Source organism: Bos indicus x Bos taurus, chromosome 1, assembly GCF_003369695.1.
Source record: "Bos indicus x Bos taurus breed Angus x Brahman F1 hybrid chromosome 1, Bos_hybrid_MaternalHap_v2.0, whole genome shotgun sequence".
Taxonomy (NCBI): Eukaryota; Metazoa; Chordata; class Mammalia; order Artiodactyla; family Bovidae; genus Bos; species Bos indicus x Bos taurus.
Genome location: NC_040076.1, coordinates 64315844 through 64335655, shown reverse-complemented (window position 1 = coordinate 64335655; position 19812 = coordinate 64315844). Strand labels below are relative to the sequence as shown.

Genomic DNA, 19812 nt, shown 5'->3' with positions numbered 1-19812 from the left:
TAGGACAGCATATCTGTATTCTCTCTCTCACTCTTCTTCAAGTGCGATGGAGAAACTCATCTGATCGGTTAGAGACTGAAATCTACTGGGTTACTTTCCATGTATGCTTGCTGTGTAAAAGCACTCCAGGTCTTAGTAGATGCAACTCTACTCCCAGGTGGGTACAAGGATCTAGAATCGAGAGGGATGAGAGTTAGTAGTGGGAGCTGCCCTAACCTAACATATACTCAGAATTCAATTTGTCTGAGAGCTCTGCACTTCAGGAATTTGGACTCCCCCAAAATTTTGTGCCAAGTTTCTCATCCCCAAAAGATCCTTTACTCACACTACAAACTACTTCCTTGCACTGTACCTTGCCTATTTTTAAGCATTTTGAAGAGAGGCAATGCCTTTGTCAAAAAGCACAGGCATTCACTGTAACTAATTATGCTTCCATGCAAAAACCATTTCCTCCCTCAGAAATTAGTTTGTTGTGATTGTACATTACTACTGACTACTAGTGTAGCAGCCCTAACCCACTTTATGGCTCCAGCTGTCATGATCACAGGGCTTTAAACACAAGTTTTGCTCATCACTCAGGATATTTTGTTTCCAAGAGCAAAGACTAAGGTGGATGTGTTTCGACTCTAGTCATTAAAAACAGAGTTGCCAGTATCAGGAAAAAGCTTTCCTTTCTTAGTAAATTTCAATTAGCTAATGATAATTTTGTAATATCTTTTAGTTTTTTTCTTGTCTAAACACAAAGCTTAGTTTAGAAGATAATATAAGGATAAAAATTTTTAGAAAATATTCTATTGTAAATTATTTCTGAAAGAGATGGGAATACAAGACCACCTGACCTGCCTCTTGAGAAACCTGTATGCAGGTCAGGAAGCAACAGTTAGAACTGGACATGGAACAACAGACTGGTTCCAAATAGGAAAAGGAGTACGTCAAGGCTGTATATTGTCACCCTGCTTATTTAACTTATATGCAGAGTACATCATGAGAAATGCTGGGCTGGATGAAGCACAAGCTGGAATCAAGATTGCCGGGAGAAATATCAATAACCTCAGATAATGCAGATGACACCACCCTTATGGCAGAAAGTGAAGAGGAACTAAAAAGCCTCTTGATGAAAGTGAAAGAGGAGAGTGAAAAAGTTGGCTTAAAGCTCAACATTCAGAAAACTAAGATCATTTCATCCAGTCCTGTCACTTCATGGGAAATAGATGGGGAAACAGTGGAAACAGTGTCAGACTTTATTTTGGGGGGCTCCCAAATCACTGCAGATGGTGACTGCAGCCATGAAATTAAATGACACTCCTTGGAAGGAAAGTTATGACCAACCTAGACAGCATATTGAAAAGCAGAGACATTACTTTGTCAACAAAGTTCCGAACTTCTAGTCAAGGCTATGGTTTTTCCGGTGGTCATGTATGGATGTGAGAGTTGGATTGTGAAGAAGGCTGAGCGCCAAAGAATTGATGCTTTTGAACTGTGGTGTTGGAGAAGATTCTTGAGAGTTCCTTGGACTGCAAGGAGATCCAACCAGTCCATTCTAAAGGAGATCAGCCCTGGGATTTCTTTGGAAGGACTGATGCTAAAGCTGAAACTCCAGTACTTTGGCCACCTCATGCGAAGAGTTGACTCACTGGAAAAGACTCTGATGTTGGGAGGGATTGGGGGCAGGAGAAGGGGACGACAGAGGATGAGATGGCTGGATGGCATCACTGACTCGATGGACATGAGTTTGAGTAAACTCCGGGAGTTGGTGATGGACAGGGAGGCCTGGCGTGCTGCTGTTCATGGGGTCACAAAGAGTCGGACACGACTGAGTGACTGAACTTAACTGAAGTTTCATTTTATGTTCTTTATTATAAGCTGCTTTAAATCCTATATTATAAGTAGGTATTGATTTTACAGTTCACTGTGGTATAGCAGGGATGGGCAAACTATGGCTCAGGAACCAAATCTGGCCTGCCAATTTTTGTATAAAAAGCTTATTTTTGGAACACAGCAATGTTCATTCATTTGTTACCCTTTTCTGTCCTAAAATGGCAGAGTTGAGTAGTTGCAACAGAGACCATCTTCCCTGCAAAGTCTAAAAAAGTTACTAACTGGCCCTTGACTGAAAGTCTCTTGTTCCCTGCTGTACCACAGTCTTCCGCCCACCTTCTCTCCCATCATCCAACTCATGTCTTCTCAGTTTGTCTTCCTGATTTTTCATTTCAAAAGTGAATAATACCTTTTACCTAGTTAATGTTAGCATTTTTTTTTAATTTGGCTGCACCAGGTTTAGTTGTGACATGTGGAATCTTTCACTGTGGCATGTGAACCTCTTAGTTTTGGCATGTGGGATCTAGTTCCCTGACCAGGAATTGAACTCAGGCCCCCTGCATTGGGAGTGTGGGGTCTTAGCCACTGGACTACCAGGAAAGACCCAGGGTTAGCATTTTTAAAGGAACAAAATAAAATTCAATTGCCGCTTAATTGTGCTACTTTTCTGTTGATCAGTGATCCTCAAGGCAAACAAAACAAAAACATAAAAATGTTGCCCATTTTATTATAAGAATTCTAGTTGCTTGTAGGATTGGTCATTCAGGGCTAACCTCTGTTCTTATTAATCCTTGCTTCAGTTTTCTAAGGGGCCATTTCTTTTTGCATCCTATTAAAAACACCAGTCTGAAGCTTTTCTTGTTTCCATAGTAAGATATTTTCTAAGATAGGCTTTTATTCTGTGTTCATATAACATACACTTTCTTTTGTAAGCTCTTTACATGAGTCCCTTGTTGATTTTTTTGTTGACGCTTTTGGTTTTTTAATGTTTTTCCTATTTTTTTTTTTTTAATATTTATCCATCCATTTGGCTTTAGTTGTGGCACATTGGATCTTTACTTGTGGCATGTGGGATCTAGTTCCCTGACTAGGGATCAAACCCCAGGCCTCCTGTGCTGGGCATGCAGAGTCTTAGTCACTGGACCACCAGGGAAGTCCCTGTTTTTCCTATTTTCTGATCTTTAAATGAGGAGAGATCCATTCAACCCTAACTCTTGTCAGCATGTGGGATGGGCAGATAGGTCTCCAGCAGCACCCTCTCCATGGGTGTTTCATGAATATACTTCTCAGAGCTAAAGCTCAATGGTAACTTGACATGACATCGCATGGATATCCTAGGGCTTATTTTTCTGTTTCTCTGTAGACAGTTGTTTGGATTTCCAGTTCTGAGCCAGTGTAAATAGTACTGCTACGGCAGTCTTGTCACACCTGTTAGTGCACGTACTCTGCATTTCTACTGGACAGTGACATGCTGGGTCATGGGGATTGCATATTTTCAACCTTAACAGGTAATGCCAATACTCTGAACAGCAAACCCAAACCACTTAAGAAATATTCAGTAATATTTTTTTTAACTGATTTATATTTGACTCAACAAGCTGGTATATCTTTGTAGTGAATGAAATGTTGAAATGAGACATGAGAAAATTTTCTCTTTAAGTAGAGCATCTAGGAAATACCAGAGAGAATAAAGCTCCTTCATTTGATTGTCATTACTGAAAATCACTTTAAATCATTGGGAGTTCAAAGAAAAGAAATCTGTTTCTTCATGCATCACAAACTGACAAGCCCTAAGAGCTGCACATCTGGGAAGAAGGGCAGACAACTGGAATTCTCTACGACGATGATTTGTACAGCTTCTCTTTAAAAAGTTCTCTTTAAAAAGCTTCTCTTTAAAAATAGTCTGTAAAAAACACACACACACACACAAATGTTTATGATTATGTCATCGTTCTAGAAACAACCATTAACAGATCAACACATCCGAAAAATTACTGTGATACAATTACAGAGTCCAGACATAGCTCAGTTCTGCTGCTTTTGGGCCCCAAACATTTCCTAACTCACAGGGTCTCAGTTTCTAAATTCTAGCACTTAAAAAAACTCTGCATTAACTGGGTTATAACTGAAAAATTAATACATACACGTTGTAAAAAAAAAATTGAGACTACAAAAGGACAGAAACGTGAGGAAAGTAAGCCTCTTTCCCTTCAGTCTGACCTCCAGTCCTCAGTTTACATGCCCAGCAACAGGTGATTACCAAGATCTTGATCTTTCCAGGATTATTCTGTGTATATGCAGGCATAATACATCTATGTACATGTCTGTATATACACATAGATATTTCTAACTTTTAACTACAGAATATGACACATAAAGCAAAGCATAAAAAAAGTCAATGTGCAACTTAATGAAAAAATGTGTACTACTAATCTCTGTAGATATCACCCAGGTCAAGAAATCCCATAAGCTCCCACTTAGTCCCAATCACAACCCTCTCCTTACCCTCTAAAAATAATCACTATTCTGCAATACAGTAGTTTAGTGCTGATTTTGACCTTGATATAGTCTCATACTGTAGACTTTTCTTAATTTGGCTTTTTTCAATTATTATATTTTTGAGATTCATCCATGTGTTTATATTTAGTTCTTCATTCTTTTTATCTGCTGTAGAATAGGAATTAACAGACTTTGAAGAAAAAGGGCCTGACGGTAAATATTTTAGACTTTATGGGCCAAAATACAAAAGTGCGCATATTATGTAGGTACTAAAATAACAAGAAAGAAAACAAATTCATTGATAAAACTCAAAAGATAGTAATAATAACTGACTACAGGTTTTTTTTTTTTTTTTTTTGCAATACAAGTCTCCTGAAGAAAAGAATGAAACTCTTATTTAGGGAACACCATTTTGATTAATTGGGATTCAGAAATTAAAACTGATTACAGATGATCATCTGTTAATGGTGATGAGCAATGAGACTTTCCCCTATTTCAGTTTTGAAACTATTTTTTAGACAAATATATGGTATCACTTATATGTGGAATCTAACAAACAGTACAAATGAACTTATTTACAAAACAGAAACAGACTCACAGACATGGGAAAGAAACTTACCAAAGAGGAAAGGAGCAAAGGAGGGATAAATTAGGAATGTGTGATTAATAGATACACACTACCATGTATAAATAAACAACCAGGATTTACTGTATAGCCAGGGAACTATATTCAGTAGCTTGCAACAACATATAATGGAAAACAATTTTAAACCAAATCTTTTTGCTGTACACCTGAAAGCAACACAATGTGTAAATCAACTGTATTTCAATTTCAGAAAAGTCTTTCACAGATAGGTGCTGGCAATACTGATCTCAATCCATAAACATAGGATTTAAAAAAAAATACTTTTTGTTTATTTTTGACTGTGCTGGGTCTTCACTGCTGTGTGGGCTTTTCTCTAGTTTCAGAGAGCAAGGGCTACTCTACTCCTGGTGTGCGGGTTTCTCATCGCAATGGCTTCTCTTGTTGCGGAGAACAGACTCTAGAGCGTGCGGGCTTCAGTAGCTGTGGCACATGGGCTCAGTAGTTTTGGCTCCCAGACTCTAGAGCACAGGCTCAATAATTGTGTATGGGCTTTATCTTCCTGGATCAGAGATGGAACCTGTGTCTCCTACATCAGCAGGCAGATTCCTTATCACTGAGCCACCAGGGAAGCCCCAAGCATATACTTTTAACTGTGCATATTTATTGCCTGGAAGGCACCTATAGAATTCCAATAACTTCTTCTCTTGATATTTAATGCCTTTTAGCACATCATTACAATGTAGATTAATCACTTCCAATTGAAGGTTAGGTGGACATGCTTCCATTGCACACTTAAATAACTTTGAATATGGAAATTTTCTTTGCACTTGTTCCAAGGTCCAAAAAGTCTTCCTGGAATTATAGTTTAAGTTCAGAAAATACATTCACTGCAAATATGCATGGGAATGGAGACCTTCTTATTTTTTTAGCTTTGCCAGCAGGGGAAGTATATAAAGTAGCTTACCATTATTTGTGATTCAGACAATGTTAGTTGCCACTGAAATGACTTTACCATACTATAAATTCTGCATATAAGCTCTGTGTTACTTTGTAATTTTAGGTTGGATTCATTAAAAAAATATTACCAAGTCTGCAGCAAAAGCTGATTCCAAAGTCACTCAGTATTCCATGATAGTGGTTGAGGGTCGCTTTCTTTCTTAGAAAAATCTCAATCTTGTTTTGAGTTCAAAAAAATCACACTACAGTGTTACCATTGCTAAGCCATTGAACATCAGAGTCACAGGGCAATTTAAGATATTCCGCTATTTCTGACCAAAGAAAAAATCATGGAACATGGATTCAACAATGATTAAATCCTCAAGACTGAGTAAGGATCACATTAACAAAGCTAGGTGAATAACACATGATAGATTCAAACATTTTTCCATTAGTAAAAGAGTTGTCCACCAAAACCCTAAAGCTCTGGGGGAAAATCGGCATTTGGGGCTCCTCTAGATTCCAATCCATACCTCCCTCCACCCCCAAACAATAGACTCTAAAAGCCTTGCTGGTTTCTGTTTCCCCTAGTAAAGTCTTATGCCTAGATGTTACCAATGTCCCGAGGGGAAAAAAATGGCCAGTGATCACAGATCACTTAGGAAGAACTCTTTCCTGTCTACCCTTTAGTTCATTGAGTCCCCTTTATTTCCACAGCTCTTCCCTGTTTAAAAATGACACTTACAATATATCAATTATTTTTTCTAATTGTTGCAGCTACCTACTATATCCTTCCCAGCATCAGAAGATGTCTATTTTCTGTTTTAATTTCTGTTAATTTCCTTCCTTTTACTTTTTTTGCATCTAATTTCCTTTTCTAACGTCTAAAAAAGGATACTTAATCTTATTTTCATCTTTTCTGTTCTAATAAATGCCTCTAAGCCTATAAATTTCCTTCTAAGCATCACAGCAGCAGCATTTCACAAATTGGATATTTACATAGCATTTTTGTCATTTTTCAGCTCAAAATATTTTCTAGTTTCTGTTACGATACTTCCTTTGAACAGATTTACATTTGCATTTAATTTCCAAACATATTACAATTATCTTGTCATTAATTTCTAGTTTCATTGCTTTTTTTTTTTAATCAGAGGACACACGGGCATGATTTCAACTCTTTGAAATGGTTGATACTTGTTTTATGACACAGTATATAATCAGTTTTTGCAAATGTTCTATGTGTGCTTAAAAATAATATGCATCCTGGAGTTATTGGGTATAGTATTCTAAAATGCCCATTTAAGTTTCTTAACTATGTATCTCAAATCTTCCATTTTTAAATGTTTTTTCCCTCTGCTCAGTACATCAGTCCCTGATACAGGGATGCTGATAACATTTCCTAGAATCATGTTGTTGTTCAGTCATGTCTGACTCTTTGCGACCCAGTGCACTATAGCACACCAAGCTTTCTTGTCCTTCACCACCTCCTGGAGCCTGCTCAAACTCATGTCCATTGAGTCAGTGATACCATTGAATCATCTCGTCCTGTCATCCCCTTCTCCTCCCACCTTCAATCTTTCCCAGCATCAGGGTCTTTGCCAGTGAGTCAGCTCTTTGCATCAGGTGGCCAAAGTATTGGAGCTTCAACTTGAGCATCAGTCCTTCCAATGAATATTAGGGGTTGATTTCTTTTAGGATTGACTGGTTTGATCTCCTTGCAGTCCAAGGGACTCTCAAGAGTCTTCTCCAACACCACACTTAAAAGCATTAATTCTTTGGCACTCAGCCTTCTTTATGGTCCAACTCTCACATCCATACATGACTACTGGAAAAACCATAGCTTTGACTAGACAGACCTTTGTTGGCAAAGTGATGTCTCTGCTTTTTAATATGCTTTCTAGGTTCTCCACATCCTCTCCAACATTTTTTTTTTTAGGTCTTCATAGAACCATTCAACTTCAGCTTCTTCAGCATTAGTGGTTGGGGCATACTTGGATTACTGTGATACTGAATGGTTTGCCCTGGAAATGAACAGAGATCATTCTGTTGTTTTTGCGATTACACCCAAGTATTGCATTTTGGACTCTTGTTGACTATGAGGGCTACTCCATTTCTTTTAAGGGATTCTTGCCCACAGTAGTAGATGTAATGGTCATTTGAATTAAATACTCACATTCCCATCCATTTTAGTTCACTGATTCCTAAAATGTCAATGTTTACTCTTGCCATCTCTTGTTTGATCACTTCCAATTTACCTTGATTCAGGGACCTAACATTCCGGGTTCCTACGCAGTATTGTTCTTTACAGCATCAGACTTTACTTTCACCACCAGACACATCCACAGCTGGGTGCTGTTTCTGCTTTGGCTCAGCCTCTTCATTCCTTCTGGAGCTATTTCTCGGCTCTTCTCCAGTAGCATATTGAGCACCTGCAGACCTGGGGAGCTCATCTTTCAGTGTCCTATCTTTTTGCCTTTTCATATTGTTCATGGGGTTCTCAGGGCAAGAATGCTGAAGTGGTTTGCCATTCCCTTCTCCAGTGGACCACATTTTGTCAGAACTCTCCACCATGGCCCATCCGTCTTGGGTGGCCCTACACAGCATAGCTTAATGGTTGCATTGAGTTAGAAGGCTGTGATCCATGTGATTAGTTTGGTTAGTTTTCTGTGATTGTGGTTTTCATTCTGTCTGCCCTCTGATGGATGAGGATAAGAGGCTTATAGAAGCTTCCTGATGGGAGGGTCTGGCTGTAGGGAAAACTGGGTCTTGCTCTAGTGGGCAAGGCCATGCTCAGTAAACCTTTAATCCAGTTTTCTGCTATGGGTGGGACTGTGTTCCCTCCCTGTAGTTTCAGTTCAGTTCAGTTCAGTCACTCAGCATGTCCGACTCTTTGCGACCCCGTGAATCTCAGCACGCCAGGCCTCCCTGTCCATCACCATCTCCCGGAGTTTACTCAAACTCATGTCCATCGAGTCGGTGATGCCACCCAGCCATCTCATCCTCTGTCATCCCCTTCTCCTCCTGCCCCCAGTCCCTCCCAGCAACCTGTAGTTTGGCCTCCTCCAAAAAAGCCATGTTACTAGATATACTAAAATTGTGAATCACTTTGCCTTCCCAGTGAATTAAACCTGAAGTGTCCCTCTTTTGCTCTAATAAGTGCTTTCTGGCTTAAAACCTTGTTATTAATATAGTTACCTCAGCTTTCTTGTGGATGATGTTTTCATGGTATCTTTTACTCTTTTTGTAACCATTCTGAGTATTTAGACTTAATATATGTCTCATAAAATTTTAGGTATACAACTGAGTCTTTTAAAATTCAGTCTGACAAATTCTGATTTTGAGCATTTAGTCCATCTACATTTAGTGTAATTAATGACAAATCAGTGATAAACACCTATCATTTTATTCAGTGCTTTCTACTGGTTCTGTTTCCTTTTTCCTCTCCTTTCTGCCCTCCTTTTGTATTCAATGTTTTTTGTTTATTCCATTTTCTTCTATTGGTTTAAACGTCACACGTTTTCAGTATCCTGTAGGAGTTACCCTAAAGGATACAAAATGTTTCCTTGAGTTATCAGTCATAATATTAGATGATACTTTTATCCTCGTAGACAAAGGTAGGACAATTTAATCCATCTATGCCCTTTTTAACTTACATACTTCTATTGTTGTATAACTGAGTTGCTGCCATTGTTGCTGTTTCTTATTATTGTTGTTATATGCAGTCAATACATATTTATCCATATGTTAATCCTTCATTTATGTCCAGCCTTCCAATTTTCCTTTTGCTTAAAGAACATCTCATAGTGACAAATTTTCTGTTTCATTTATATGAAAATGTCTTTTTCCTGTCATTCTCAAAGAGTATTTTTGCAAGGTACAGAATTCTACTTTATTAATACTATTTAAGCACACTGAATATATCATTCCATTATTTTCTGTTTTTGTTTCTGGTGAGAAGCTAACTGTCAGCATAATTGTTGCTCTTCTGAAGGTAATTCATCTTTTCTTTCTTAACACTTTTAAGATTTCTTTTCAGTAGTCATATTAAAATGTATATAGATATAGATTTCTTTTTGTCTACTCAGGGTTGAGAAGCCTTCTAAACATTGACTTTTATCAGTTTCAGAAAATTCATATTTTATATAATTCCCCAACACATATCTTCTGTTAGAAGTCAAAGTTCTGGAATCAGTAGTCCATGCCTACTATCCTTTTGTTCCTTCCTAAGGATTAAGTTGTCCCACTCTATCCTCTTCTGTTGTTTCCAACTCTTTGGCTCTCTGATTCTTTCTACATAAATTATTCTGATCTTCTACTTTGCTATTTTTCTCTTCAGCTGTATATACCCTGCTCTTTGAGTTTCTCATGTTGACTGCTATATTTTTAAATTCTAGAATTTCTACTTTCTTCAAAATCTGCTATATATTGTTTTTTAAGTCGTTTCTTGTTCTCTTAAAAATTTCAATATTGATTTTCATTTCTTTGAGCATACTAAGTGCCTTAGTTCAGGATGCCAGAACAAAATGCCTTAGACTAGGCAGCTTAAGTAGCAGAAACATATTTTCTTTTTCTTTCCTTTTTTAGATGAGAACCCTTAGTATTTACTCTCTTAAAATTTTTCATATGTAACACACAGCAATGTTGATTTTATTTATCATGTTTATTTCATCCCTGGTACTTATTTATCTTATAACTGAAAGTTTATACCTTTTGATTGCATTTGTCCCATTTCCCCTTTTCCTCTTACACCTCTGGTAAGCACAAATCTGATCTCTTTTTCTGAGTTCGTTTTTAAAGTATACTTGACCTACAAAATTATGTTAGTTCCAGTTACACAACAAAGTGATCCGATTTTTCTATACATGTCAAAATGATCAGCATGATAAGTCTGTCGCCATGCAAAGATATAACATAATTATTGACTATGTTCTCCAAACTGCATATTTCATACGCGTGACTCATTTATTTTGCAGCTAGAAGTTTGTACCTCTTATCTCTCTCACATATTTCTCTCTCCCACCTACCCCTTCCCTTCTGGAAACCATGGCAACCACCTGTTTGTCTCTATAGCTATGACACTGTTTCCATATGGTTATATTTTCTGTTTCCTTTTGTTTTTTAGATCTCACATGTAAGTGAAATCAGACCGTATTTCTCTTTCTCTGTCTGATTTACTTCACTTAGCATAATAGTCTCTGGTTCCATCCATGTCATCACCAATGGCAAACTTTCCTTCTTTCTTATGAGTAATATTCCACTGTGTATATTTACCACATCTTTATTCATTCATTTACTAATGGGTACTTATGTTACTTCTATATCTTAACAGTTGTAAATAATGCTACTATGAAAATAGGGATACACATACCTTTCCTAATTATTTTCATTTTCTTTGGATAAATACCAGCAATGGAATTGCTGGATCATACAGTGGTCTGTTTTTAATTTTTTGAGGAATCTCCATACCATTCTCCATAGTGGCTGTACCAATTGACATTTTTGCTGACAGTGCATGAGATTCTCTTTTCTCTACAACCTCTCCAATACTTTTTATTTGTGGTCTTTTTGATAACAGCCATTCTGACAAATGTGAGATATGAAGTGATATCCCACTGTGGTTTTGATTTGCATTTCTCTGATTATTGATGTTGAGGATCTTTTCATGTGCCTGTTGGCCATCTGTGTGTCTTTTTTGGAAAGTCTACTCAGATCCTCTCTTTTTTTTTTTTTTTTGAGGTTGAGTTATGTGAGTCTTCATATGGAAGGGTGGCGGTGAGGAGATACCCCTCGTCCAAGGTAAGGAGCAGCGGCTGCACTTTGCTGGAGCAGCCGTGAAGAGATACCCCATGCCCAAGGTAAGAGAAACCCAAGTAAGACAGTAGGTGTTGCAAGAAGGCATCAGAAGGCAAACACACTGAAACAATACTCACAGAAAACTAGTCAATCTAATCACACTAGGATTACAGCCTTGTCTAACTCAATGAAACTGATCCATGCCCGTGGGGCAACCCAAGATGGGCGGGTCATGGTGGAGAGATCTGACAGAATGTGGTCCACTGGAGAAGGGAATGGCAAACCACTTCAGTACTCTTGCCTTGAGAACCCCAAGAACGGTATGAAAAGGCAAAATGATAGGATACTGAAAGAGAAACTCCCCAGGTCAGTAGGTGCCCAATATGCTACTAGAGATCAGTGGAGAAATAACTCCAGAAAGAATGAAGGGATGGAGCCAAAGCAAAAAGAATACCCAGCTGTGGATGTGACTGGTGATAGAAGCAAGTTCCAATGCTGTAAAGAGCAATATTGCATAGGAACCTGGAATGTCAGGTCCATGAATCAAGGCAAATTGGAAGTGGTCAAACAAGAGATGGCAAGAGTGAATGTTGACATTCTAGGAATCAGCGAACTGAAATGGACTGGAATGGGTGAATTTAACTCAGATGACCATTATATCTACTACTGCGGGCAGGAATCCCTCAGAAGAAATGGAGTGGCCATCATGGTCAACAAAAGAGTCTGAAATGCAGTACTTGGATGCAATCTCAAAAATGAAAGAATGATCTCTGTTCGTTTCCAAGGCAAACAATTCAGTACATTTCAAAACAGTAATCCAAGTCTATGCCCCAACCAGTAATGCTGAAGAAGCTGAAGTTTAATGGTTCTATGAAGACCTACAAGACCTTTTAGAACTAACACCCAAAAAATCTGTCCTTTAAATTATAGGGGACTGGAATGCAAAAGTAGGAAGTCAAGAAACACCTGGAGTAACAGGCATATTTGGCCTTGCAATACGGAATGAAGCAGGGCAAAGACTAATAGAGTTTTGCCAAGAAAATGCACTGGTCATAACAAACACCCTCTTCCAACAACACAAGAGAAGATTCTATACATGGACATCACCAGATGGTCAACACCGAAATCAGACTGATTATATTCTTTGAAGCCAAAGATGGAGAAGCTCTATACAGTCAGCAAAAACAAGACCAGGAGCTGACTGTGGCTCAGATCATGAATTCCTTATTGCCAAATTCAGACTTAAATTGAAGAAAGTAGGGAAAACCACTAGACCATTCAGGTATGACCTAAGTCAAATCCCTTATGATCATACAGTGGAAGTGAGAAATAGATTTAAGGGCCTAGATCTGATAGATAGAGTGCCTGATGAACTATGAAATGAGGTTCGTGACATTGTACAGGAGACAGGGATCAAGACCATCCCCATGGAAAAGAAATGCAAAAAAGCAAAATGGCTGTCTGGGGAGGCCTTACAAATAGCTGTGAAAAGAAGAGAAGCGAAAAGCAAAGGAGAAAAGGAAAGATATAAGCATCTGAATGCAGAGTTCCAAAGAATAGCAAGAAGAGATAAGAAAGTCTTCCTCAGTAATCAATGCAAAGAAATAGAGGAAAACAACAGAATGGGAAAGACTAGAGATCTCTTCAAGAAAATCAGAGATACCAAAGGAACATTTCATGCAAAGATGGGCTCGATAAAGGACAGAAATGGTATGGACCTAACAGAAGCAAAACATATTAAGAAGAGATGGCAAGAATACACAGAAGAACTGTACAAAAATCTTCACGACCCAGATAATCACGATGGTGTGATCACTGACCTAGAGCCAGACATCCTGGAATGTGAAGTCAAGTGGGCCTTAGAAAGCATCACTACAAACACAGCTAGTGGAGGTGATGGAATTCCAGTTGAGCTATTCCAAATCCTGAAAGATGATGCTGTGAAAGTGCTGCACTCAATATGCCAGCAAACTTGGAAAACTCAGCAGTGGCCACAGGACTGGAAAAGGTCAGTTTTCATTCCAATCCCAAAGAAAGACAATGCCAAAGAATGCTCAAACTACTGCACAATTGCACTCATCTCACATGCTAGTAAAGTAATGCTCAAAATTCTCTAAGCCAGGCTTCAGCAATATGTGAACCATGAACTTCCTGATGTTCCAGCTGGTTTTAGAAAAGGCAGAGAAACCAGAGATCAAATTGCCAACATCCGCTGGATCATCGAAAAAGCAAGAGAGTTCCAGAAAAACATCTATTTCTGTTTTATTGACTATGCCAAAGCCTTTGACTGTGTGGATCACAATAAACTGTGGAAAATTCTGAAAGAGATGGCAATACCAGACCACCTGATCTGCCTCTTGAGAAATCTGTATGCAGGTCAGGAAGCAACAGTTAGAACTGGACATGGAACAACAGACTGGTTCCAAATAGGAAAAGGAGTTTGTCAAGGCTGTATATTGTCACCCTGCTTATTTAACTTATATGCAGAGTACATCATGAGAAACGCTGGACTGGAAGAAACACAAGCTGGAATCAAGATTGCCGGGAGAAATATCAATAACCTCAGATATGCAGATGACACCACCCTCATGGCAGAAAGTGAAGAGGAACTCAAAAGCCTCTTAATGAAAGTGAAAGAGGAGAGTGAAAAAGTTGGCTTAAAGCTCAACATTCAGAAAACGAAGATCACGGCATGCGGTCGCATCACTTCATGAGAAATAGATGGGGAAACGGTGGAAACTGTGTCAGACTTTATTTTTTAGGGCTCCAAAATCACTGCAGATGGTGACTGCAGCCATGAAATTAAAAGATGCTTACTCCTTGGAAGGAAAGTTATGACCAACCTAGATAGCATATTCGAAAGCAGACATTACTTTGCCAACAAGGGTTCGTCTAGTCAAGGCTATGGTTTTTCCTGTGGTCATGTATGGATGTGAGAGTTGGACTGTGAAGAAGGCTGAGCACTGAAGAATTGATACTTTTGAACTGTGGTGTTGGAGAAGACTCTTGAGAGTCCCTTGGACTGCAAGGAGATCCAACCAGTCCATTTTGAAGGAGATCAGCCCTGGGATTTCTTTGGAAGGAATGATGCTAAAGCTGAATCTCCAGTACTTTGGCCACCTCGTGCGAAGAGTTGACTCATTGGAAAAGACTCTGATGCTGGGAGGGATTGGGGGCAGGAGGAGAAGGGGACGACAGAGGATGAGATGGCTGGATGGCATCACTGACTCGATGGACGTGAGTTTGAGTGAACTCTGGGAGTTGGTGATGGACAGGGAGGCCTGGCGTGCTGTGATTGATGGGGTTGCAAAGAGTCGGACACGACTGAGTGACTGATCTGATCTGATCTGATCTATGTAAATAAATATATTTATAAACTTGCAAATGTCTGGCAAATAAGTATAAATTTGCAAATGTCTTTGCCCATTCAGTATGTGGACTTTTCATTTTGTTGATCATTCCTTTAACTGATGAAAAGGTCTTATATTTACTTTTGTGCATGGTGTGAGGAAGTAGTCCAGTTTCTTTTCCGTGTAGCTGTCTTTTTTCCCCATCACCGTTTATTGAAAAAGCTGCTTTTTCCCCACTGTATATCCTTGCCTCCTTTGTAGTAGGTTAATTGCCCATATAAGTGTAGATTTACTGGGCTCTCTGTTCTTTTCCATTGATCTATTTGTCCATTGATCTATATGCCAGTACTATACAGTTTTGATTACTGTAGCCCTGTAGTATAGTTTGAAATCAGGGTGAATGATGCCTCCAGCTTTATTTTCTCAAGATTGTTTTAGTTATTAGAAATTTATTTTCTCACAGTTCTGGAGGGTTGAAGTCCAAGATCAGGTGCCAGCATGATCAGTTCCTGGGGAGAACTCTCTTCATGGCTTGTAGATGGCTGCCTTCTTGCTCTGCCCCATCTATCTCACAGTCCTCATTTCCAAATGACATCATATAGGAGGTGAGGGCTTCAACATACGAATTTTGGGAGGACACAGTTCACTGTATTGCATTCCACCAAAGCCTCCTGAAATCATGTTCTTCTCACGTGCAGGATACATTCATTTCACCTCAATAGCCCCCAGAGTCTTAACTCATTCAGGTACCAATTATAAGGTCTGAAATCCAAATTGTCATCTAAATCAGAAATGGGTGAGACTCAAAGGTATGATTCTTCCAGAGGCAATATTCCTCTCCAGCTGTGAACCAGATACATTATGCACTTCCAAAATACAGTGGTGGGACAGGCATAGGAAAGATAGTCCCATTCCAAAAGGGAGAAATCAGAAGGAAGAAAGGAATAATGGGTCCCAAGCAAGTCCAAGGCTTAGCTAGACAAATTCTATTGGATCTTAAAGCTTGAGCTTAATTCCCTTTGGTGCAATGTCCTGCCTTCTAGGTCCACTGGGATGGCAGCATTTCTCCATGGCTCTGGGAGTGGCCCCATCCCCCCAGCTCTGGTGTACCTCATCTCCATGGCCACTTTGGAGATCCAGGTAGGGTGCCATAGGCAGTCCTGTCCTTCAGTTCTGGGCAGAGGCCATCTGACCTGTTGAAACTGAAGCACTGGTTGATAAGCTCTGAATCGCCTTCAGCATTAGTTTTCACTCTTCTTAAATAATGGTGCACATTTGCAGCATAATGGCTCTGTTGTATGATCCTGTGAAACCCAACAAGTCTGACAGCCTTTCTTCATTTCATAGTGTATCCATTCCTTCATTTCAAACTGGCAGTGCTCCTACTCTTACAATTCCATAGACTCTTTATTAGATAGTTGTTCAGCTATACCCTTAGAATTCTTTTTCAGAATGGACTTTCTCACTTTTTGAAATATGGCTAGGCTGAGAATTTTCCAAATCTACAAATCCTTGTTTTTTAGCTTAACAATTCCTTCTCCAGTTTATTTCTCTCCTTTCGTATTTTACCATAAAAGCAGTCAGAAGGAACCACGTGGCTCCTTCAACACTTTGCATAGACATCTCCTCAGCTAAATATCCAGTTTCATTGCTTAGAAGTTCTATCTTCCACAAAACACTAGAACACAGTTCAGCCAAGTTCTCTGCCACTTTATAATATGGATTGCCCTTCCTCCAGTTTGCAGTAACATTCCACATTTCCATCTAAGACCTTGCCAGAATTGCCCTTAACATCCATATTCCCAGCATGCACCTCAAAAATCTTCCCATCTCTACACATTAGCTAGCTCCAAAGTTGCTTCCACACACTTAGGTATTGTTACAGTACCTTCACTTTTGGTACCAAAATCTGTCTTGGCTCCGACTGCCATAACAAAATACCATGCACTGGGTGGTTTAAACCACAAAAAATGTATTTTCTCACAATTCTGGAGGCTAGAAGTGTATAGCAGTAAGCATAGTTATTCTAAAGTCTGTGTCTAATAATTCCAATTTTAGATCCCTTTAGGTTTGTTTCTATGATCTGTACTTTCTGCTACTTGTTCAAGTTGTCATGTACCTGTATATCCTTCATGTACCTGTATATCCTTCATGTACCTGTATATCCTTGTTTGGAACTTGTTCATGAAAAATTCTGAAAATAAATTGAGGTCTAGGATGATGCCAACTTTCTCCAAGGAGAATTTAAGTTTTGTTCCTGATAATTTCTTTGAGGCAACAGGAATCAAGGATCTTTTAAATTCATTTTGTGCAACTGAGGGTTTTGGGGATCATTCAGGGGATTAGAAGCTAAACTGTAGTCTATTCAAGGATGGTTACTTCTAATGAACACTTTCTACTAGGGCACAGCCTTGTGGAGTCCCAGCCTAAACGGAGGACGTTCACCAGGGTCTCAATCTTGACTCCAGTTTTTGTCCCTCTGGTCTTATAAAGCTTGTGAAAGCACTGCTCAGCTTTTCAGCCACCTATTATGAAAATAACTATTAATCTTAATAAATTTGCATGTAGAAATAGTGACTAACATTAAGGCTGATTTACTATTTAAATTCGTTTATTTTATACTGGAGTACAGTTTCTTAACAATGCTGTGTACATTTCAGGTGTACAGCAAAGTGACTGAGTTATACATACCTGTTTATCTATTCTTTCTCAGATTCTTTTCCCACGTAGGTTTTTATGAGTACTGAGCAGATTCCCTGTGCTATACAATAGGTCTTTGTTGGTTACCTATTTTAATACAGCAGTGTGTGTGTGTATGTATGTTAATCTCAAACTCCCAATTTATCCCTCCCCCACCACCATTCCTCACTGATAAGCATAACTTATTTTTTGATTGAGTTGTCTGAATTTTTGATATTGAGCTTCATGAGCTGGTTGTAAATTTTGGAAACTTACCCCTTTTTGGTCAGAGTGCTTGCAAATACTTTCTCCCATTCTGTGGGTTGTCTTTTTGTTTTGTTTATGGTGTCCTTTCCTGTGCAAAAGCCTTTGAGTTTAATTTCCCATTTATCCATTTTTATTTCCATTACTCTTCGAGATGGGCTGAAAAAGTTATTGCTGTGATTTATGTATGAGTATTCTGCCTGTGTTTCCCTCTGAGTTTTATAGTATCTGACCTCACATTTAGGTCTTTAGTGTATTCTGAATTTACTTTTGTGTATAGTGTTAAGGAATACTCTAATTTCATTTCTTACATGTAGCTGTCCAGTTCAGTAAGCACCACTTAATGAAGAGACTGCTTTTTCTCCATTGTATATTCTTGCCTCCTTTGCTGTAGATTAACTGACCACAGGTGCAGGTTTATTTCTGGGCTTTTTATCTAGTTCCATTGATCTATATTTCCTTTTTTTTTTTTTTTTTGCTAGTACCATACTTTTCTTTCTCCTGCTACATTTTTTTTTCCTCAGGGAAAGGCATTTTATTTTAAATATAGCAATGTGTACATGTCAGTCTCAAACTCCTAATCTATCCCTCCCAGCCTTCCCCCCTGCTAGCCATAATTTTTTTCTCTAAGTCTGTGAGTCTGTTTTGTAGATAAGTTTAGTTGTATCATTTTTAAAAGACTCCATATGTAAGTGATACCATGACAATTTGTCTGACTTACTTCCCTTGATATGATAATCTCCAGGTCCACCTATATTGCTGCAAAGGCATTATTTTATTCCTTTTTATGGCTGAGTAATATTCCATTGTATACATGCACCACATCTTTATCCATTCATCTGCTGATGGACATTTAGGTTGCTTCCATGCCTCGATTACTGTAAACAGTGCTTTAATGAACACTGGTGAATGTATCCTTTTGAACCATGGTTTTCTCTGGATGTATGCCCAGGAGTGGAATTGCTGGATCACACAGTAGTTCTATGTGTAGTTTTTTAAGGAACTTCCATACTGTTTTCCATAGTGGCTGCACCAACTGCCATTCCTACCAACAGTGTAGGAGGGTTCCCTTTTCTTCATACCCTCTCCAGCATTTACTGTTTGTAGACTCCTTGATGGTGGCCATTGCGATTAGTGTGAGGTGATAATCTCATTGTAGCTTTGATTTGCATTTTTCTAATAATTAGTAATGAGCATCTTTTCATGGGCCTCTTGGCCATTGGCCATCTATGTATCTTCTTTGGAGAAATGTCTATTTAGGCCTTCTTCCCTTTTTTTTTTTCCCTTTGTTTTTTTGATTGGGTTGTTTGTGCTTTTGATACTGAGCTGCATGAACTGTTTGTATATTTTGGAGGTTAATCCCTTGTCACTTACTTCATTTGCAAATATTTTCTTCCATTCTAAGGGATGTCTTTCTGTCTCATTTATGGTTTCCTTTGCTGTGCAAAAGCTTTTAATTAGGTTTCATTTGTTTATTTTTATTTTCATTACTCTAGGTGGTGGGTCAAAAAAGATCTTGTTGCAATTTATGCCAAAGAGCATTCTTTGTTTCCTCTGAGAGTTTTATAGTGTCTGGCTTTATATTTAGAGCTTTAATCTATTTTGAGTTTATTTTTGTGTATGGTGTTAAGAGTGTTCTAATTTCATCCTTTTACATGTAGCATGTCTGCTGATGGGTAGGGCTTTGTTCCTGACCTGTTGGCTGTTTGGCCCAAGGCACCCACACTGAAACCTACAGACTGTGGGTGGGGCCAGGTCTCAGTGAGGAAACGGCAGCCTCTAGGAGGTTCACACCAACGAGTACTCCCCAGAACTGCTGCTGCCAGTGTTCTTGTCCCCACACTGTGCCACAGTTGCTCCCCGCCTCTGCAGGAGACCTTCCAGTAC

General features: G+C 38.8%; 1 protein-coding gene across 7 annotated transcripts in view; it reads right to left on the bottom strand.

Moving 5' to 3' along the window:
• Positions 1 to 2923: 2923 nt before the first annotated feature.
• Positions 2924 to 19812, bottom strand: part of MAATS1 (MYCBP associated and testis expressed 1) — a 113699-nt gene continuing 96810 nt past the window's right edge. For all 7 annotated transcript variants that reach the window (XR_003508930.1, XR_003508925.1, XR_003508895.1 and 4 more), the window contains one exon: positions 2924 to 3721. The gene's annotated coding sequence lies outside the window, so the exon portion shown is untranslated. The remainder of the gene's footprint in view (positions 3722 to 19812) is intronic.